Source organism: Megalobrama amblycephala, linkage group LG13 (genome assembly GCF_018812025.1).
Source record: "Megalobrama amblycephala isolate DHTTF-2021 linkage group LG13, ASM1881202v1, whole genome shotgun sequence".
Lineage (NCBI taxonomy): Eukaryota > Metazoa > Chordata > Actinopteri > Cypriniformes > Xenocyprididae > Megalobrama > Megalobrama amblycephala.
In genome coordinates this window covers 30,240,418-30,246,417 of record NC_063056.1, presented here as the reverse complement: position 1 = coordinate 30,246,417, position 6,000 = coordinate 30,240,418, and the positions used below count along the sequence as shown (strand labels likewise).

General features: G+C 37.4%; 1 long non-coding RNA gene across 4 annotated transcripts in view; it reads left to right on the top strand.

The window, feature by feature from the left end:
- The first annotated feature begins 678 nt into the window (after window positions 1-678).
- Window positions 679-6,000, top strand: part of LOC125243980 — a 31,722-nt gene continuing 26,400 nt past the window's right edge. For all 4 annotated transcript variants that reach the window (XR_007179197.1, XR_007179198.1, XR_007179200.1 and 1 more), the window contains exons 1-2: window positions 679-988; window positions 1,470-1,777. This is a non-coding gene — a long non-coding RNA (uncharacterized LOC125243980). The remainder of the gene's footprint in view (window positions 989-1,469; window positions 1,778-6,000) is intronic.

Genomic DNA, 6,000 nt, shown 5'->3' with positions numbered 1-6,000 from the left:
AGGATGTGGTGCTGGTCCTTCAGGAGTCACTCTCAAGCTGTCTGTCTATAAAGCCTATAAAAACCCAGTCTTCATGTATTTCACAACATTTCAGCTTGTGCTTATTATTAAGAGCGGGTCATTTTTTAGGATTCTTTAGCTAACCTAAGTCTCTGAGATCCTGACACCTTGCACTTCTGGAGACTCCAGGTAGGTTGCAGTTCTGGAAAATGGTGGCGCTGGAGACTAAAGGGTTCCTGATGGTTTCACACTTAATTCTTCACCTTAATTCTTCAATCTTTTGCAGTTAACATGTGTCTTTTCTTTTCCACCTGATTTTGTATGACCCCGCTGACCCCATGAGCATTTTGCTTTCCCTTGGTCATGCTTTCACTTTGCAAATTCTAGTATTGCATTAGTATTGCGTCCTTCTCGTGAGTATTTAATAATTTTTGACTTTTCAGTCTGAGTTAAATCTCTTTTTTTGGCTCATTTTGCCTGTAAAAGCAAACCTGCCTAATAATTCTGCACACCTGAATATAAGGCATTTTTCATTTCCAGCCTTCATGAACAATTATATATCACTTATAAATGATTAAAAACAATATTAATAGTAGTTATTAAGATTGATGTGGATTGGAATTGGTAAAATGTGCTTGGAAAAAAAATATGATCAGAAAATCAGCTTGCCTAATAATTCTGCACACAGTGTATAACTATAATTTTAAAGTTATTTTGAACTAAAAGCATGTCATGTTATCACGTAATATGGGGTAATATGTCAGGATATCGTTCCTGCTGTCCTGCACCTCGCTGCTCTGCATATCAATGTTCAATTTCCCTTTCTTGTCCCCCAGACTCAGTTCACTGTGTTTCTCCTGCAGGAGGTTCTCAGGCAGGGAGAGGCCAGGATGGGGTTGGAGCTTGCAGACCAGGGAGAGAGTTTCAAGTTCAAGTGCAAGATTACATGTTCCTGACCAAATGGAAGAGCCGAGAAAAAAAAAGTGAGGTAACTTAGCCAAGAGGAGTCATCTGTATGCTGCTGTATCCTTTACAGTACATTGATTCCGAATGAGAGAAAAAGTGAACAAGAGAAGACGGAGAAAAATCCACCCCTTTGCTTTCTCTTCACCTCTATTCTCCTCCTCTTTCCCTCCCACTAAGATATTCTGTCTGAAGCCACCCCCCTTTCTCTCTCGCTTCATCTCGATCTGTCCTGTATTTCTAGCCTTCACTCTCTCCTACACATGCACATACTATTAAACACCACTTTTCTTCTGTTGCTTAGCTCGTCTCTCATCAGGTCGTCTTTTAACGCACCGCTTTAAGAGACTCTAGTATTTGCGTTTCTCCCAATGGTTGGAGAAACCGGCTTAATGCGGCTCGCTATCTCTCTCAGCTGTGTCTCACACACTGGGATAGCCTGTTTCTCATTGAGAGGCCTTTTTTTTTTTTTTACTTGTAACACACGAGTCTTGCTCTCTTTACAGTGCAGGTTTCCCTCCCCCTTCCCTCTTCTCTACACTTATCCGTAAAGAAAGGAAGGAAGCGGAAGAGAGTGGTGTCTGTGAGGAGGAATGATGAAAAGGCAGAGAGAGAGAGAGAGAGAGAGAGAAGAAAGGAGGGGGTAAAAGAAGAGAGCAGGACTGAGGAGAGTGGACTGGCAGAAACGTGAAATACGAGAGGGAGAAGAGTAAAGTAGGAGAGGAACCCGTAAGAGGAGAAACGAGGGATGGCTGACCTGGAAGTGGGCAAAATCGGGGGAAAGGAAGCCACCGTTCTTTTCCAACACTTGCTGGTATTTTGCTTTTCACTTTGCTTTTCTTTTGACCATTTCTTGCATTAATTTTTCATCTGTCTTAGTCTGGTTTTCATGCTAATTTGTTCCAATCTCTTTCCCGGGTGTTTTGTTAGCTTATAACTGCGCTTTCTGCTTCTTTATGTGCAAAATTAACCATGCATTTGGTGACTTTAAGTACTTTTCCTTCCTCTTCCATCACATTTTCATCCCTGCAGCCGTCATGTTTGCTCTGTTTTCTTGTGCGACACATATTGGTCATGCATTTCTGTTCGAGACTTTGTTGTTAACATCATAGACTAATATTCATGACTCCTCCAAAATGTTAAAATGAGGCCCGGTCAAGTTGATCGCATAAAAGGTTTAGTACTCACGGTTTGCATCAGTTAAATTAGTTCTGCACTGATGCACTTGTAGAGAGTGCGATCTTTATACAAAGTCAATCCTGGCCTCCTCGGCTTGTGGCACTTTTGTTTCATCTGAATCGGTTTGAAATGTAGCGTAGTCCCTTTATTGGGGTGTCCCCTCTTCTCTCTCCGTACCACGCTCCTCCCATCACCCCTCATCCCCGCTGTCTGTCTTCCTCCGTCTGCTCCCTTCTGAAAAGGTTTACCGTTGTAACGCTTGTTTTAATACAACAATGAACAGTTTCTGTCTTTCTTTGTATATCCTCCTTCAAAAAATGATTTTTTTTCTTCTCTTATGATTTGGTAACAGCGTGCTCTCCCATCCTCTGTCTCTCCAATGTGTTTTATATCTCATATCTGACTGCATACCTGTCTCCACGGTGATTATCCTCTACTGCCTTTAACCTCATGGTTCCTGCTAACCCGCCAACATATAAAAGCATAATGGCAGTTAAGCAGTCAAAAACAGCACTAAAATGATGTTTGCTTTCAACATAGATCTATGAAGATGAATTTAAGAGCTTTTGTGTTTTGGCACACTTATTTTTAGCTCCCTGTCCAGTCATTTTTTTTGTTTTATGTTCTTTAAAATGGTGTACTAGTACTATGAGATTTTCATGAACTTTTTACTAATTTAATCGCAAATGTGCATTCCTTTTACTGTGTAAAAGTTTTGAAATCACAGATGACAATTGGGTTTAGTGCTAAAGGAGCGTTGATGTAGAAAATAATGGGAAAGATGCTTGAAAAGGGTCTATTTACATTTTATTCCTCAGTCCATGCCAGAAATTCATGCAAGAAATGGGAGCATGTAAAAAAAAAAAATTCTGAACGGATAAATCCAACGGAGTAGTTCTCAACTAGGGGTTCGGGGGCCATAGGGGGCCTCAGCAGGAAGCTTTGTTTTAAAAGTGTGATTTCTTGACCTGGAAAAATGTAAACGAGTAAAATCTTGTAACGTCATGGGCAATTTTATATTGAATATGCATTTTTTCTTTTTATGCTAAGCTCAATTCTTTATCTTTAATCCTTTCCAGTAAATCACGAACAACTGAAAAACAACTGGCCTTTGAAAACTGTTGAGTAAAAAATGTTGAAACCCACTGGTCTAATGTCTGACAGTTATGTACAACACCACACAGAGAGTTAGCTAGGCACCAGAAAGGGGGAAAATTGAGTTTTGGGCGTATTTGGTCGACTGTCTGTTTTAGGTTATAGATTCATATAGAATATGGATTATATTTGACCATCCCTGATTCACTCAAGTTTTCATGGTCTGAGTTAAGCAAACCTCAAAGGAATGGCTGTTCCAGTTGCATTTATGTTTGTGTATTATATATAAAATGCATTCAACAAGCTTATTAAGAGTTATTATGAGAAAGCAGCACTGGCTGACACACTAAATATGCTTTTTATTTATTTATTATTTCTTTGGTTGTTTAAATAACAGTATACTGTAGCATATTTTATTTCTTTATTATTTTTTGTGTTTCATAATCTCTATTCCATCTCTGATTTCCTTGATTTCCTTGAATTCTGGCTCTCAGCTGCAATGACATTCTGCATTGGCCCACAAGTGCATTTATACACTACCACATCAGTTTCAGTACATCAAATAAATCACCTTGAGCCTCCAGTCTTGAATACTACTACCAGTACAAAACAGTATAATGGCCATTGACTCTCCATATGTTCAAGTGTCTCAGATTGCTTAAGCCCTCCCTTACTGAAGTGCTCAGGAAATCAATAGGTTTGACATCAGCGCTGCCTCCTCTCTTACAATTTCTCGCTGTGGAATAGAATATGGAAAATTAATTTTGCTGTGAATACAAAAAAAAAACACAGACATAGTGGACCTCCACTGATAATTTGTTCATGACTGATATATTGCTATATGCATTTGTGATTTTGAAGTAAATCTTTTCCTATGGGTTCTGTATAAAGATATCGTGTATACTAAAATGGAACAGAAATGACAATTTGCCTTATTCTTCTTGGTATCAAATGTGTCCGTGAACACTTTAATTTGGCCTAAATTGGAGTGGTTATATTGTGTACACATTTTAGGTAACCTTAGTGATGCATGTCTAAATAGCTCTTTCATCAAATCTCAGCCCACTTCACCATCCAAATTAGGCTGAATTAAGACATTTGTTGGAAAGCTCATGTGCAGTAAGTTCAGCAAAAATGTATCTTAAGATTTTTGGGTACATTTCTGAAAAATGATCCAGTCTAAAGTTCAGATGTATTAAAGAGAGTCTGGCAAGCAAACATTTCTATCTTCTTTAAACAGCTTGTATTCTTGCATGGAAAAAAGTATTCAATACTACTGCTCTTATTGAGTGCCTAATTCATTTGATTCCTGAGATGTTGATCAACTGCAAACCTAATGCAGTATATTTTTTCAGTTTAGTGTTTCATTTACTTCATTTCGTCAAATGTAATCCTAAATTTTATTGGATAGGTTACCATAAAAATAAAAATTCTGTTATCATTGTCTCACCCAGCATATCGTTCAGTCTTATTGTTAAGTAAAAGTGAAACTAAAACTATTAATAATTATTTTCGGTAAATAGTTTCTAATAAAATAAATATAAGATGAGTATTATATGAAAAACTTAGAAATCAATTTCAGTTGAAGTACTAAAATGTATTAAAACTACAAATTAAATAAAATTAAAATATAATACTGAAATAAAATTAGAATTTAATAAAAATGACAAAAGCACATATCAAAATGACTAAAACTCAAACTGCAATTACAATGAAGATTGAAAAACTGAAAAGCTAATTTATTATTGAATGCTATACAGAATAGAAATAATGCTAAAGTAACACTGACGTCATTCCAATCTATGACTTTCTTTCTTGAAGAACGTTTTAGCTATTTTTGCTCACACAATGAAAGTCAATTAAAACTACAAATTAAATAAAATTAAAATATAATACTGAAATAAAATTAGAATACTGAAATAAAATTAGAATTTTTCAAGATATCCTATTTTGTGTTACACAGAAGAAAGAAGTCATACAAGTTTAGAATGACATAAGGTAAATGATGAAAGAAATTTTAATTTTAGAGAACTATTCCTTTAAGAATAATATTTATTTTAATTCAGAGGCAGTATTTCCTGTGGAGCTGTAGTAGAGGTGAGGTTTTTTTTAGGTGATATTCCGCACCTGCATAGTAAAATGTGCTGACAGTATGGGGCTAATTAACAGTTGCCTGACTGCTGTAGTACTGGTGTTTACCTGGAGTGCTGACTTACGAATTGCTGGAGAAGAAATGGTACCATTGCTATTGTGTGTTCAGTGTGTGTGCGCTATGCTGGTTTACACAAGGTGACATAGAAGTGTTAGTATGCATGACCAAGTGACAGTTATATTATGTCTTGGCTGTATAATTGCACGTGAGGTTTGCTAGTGTGTGCAAAGCGATCATATGTGTGGGTGCGTACAGTGGTCACGTGGGGGTTAATATCTGCAGTCCAGAGGAATGTGTTTCGGGTCAGCAATGAGAATTCCTCAGTTCTGCATTAGTAGGTCACAGTGCTGCTGCTGCTTGCCTCAGCAAACTCCCTCACTGGCAATATTCTCTCTTGTTTTCTCACCTTCTCCACTTCCCTTCTTTTCCTTCAGCTAGGTCTCATTTTCATTTTTCAACCTTCACTTTTCCGACATGAAATTGTTACGCATCCTCTCATTCTTTCTTTGTTTCCCCTCTCTCCTGCTAAGATGACTGAGGTGTAGGGGGTTGGGTGAAAATGAGGAAAGGCTGTATGTGTGTGTTTGTGTTATATAAATGTAGCCACGTGC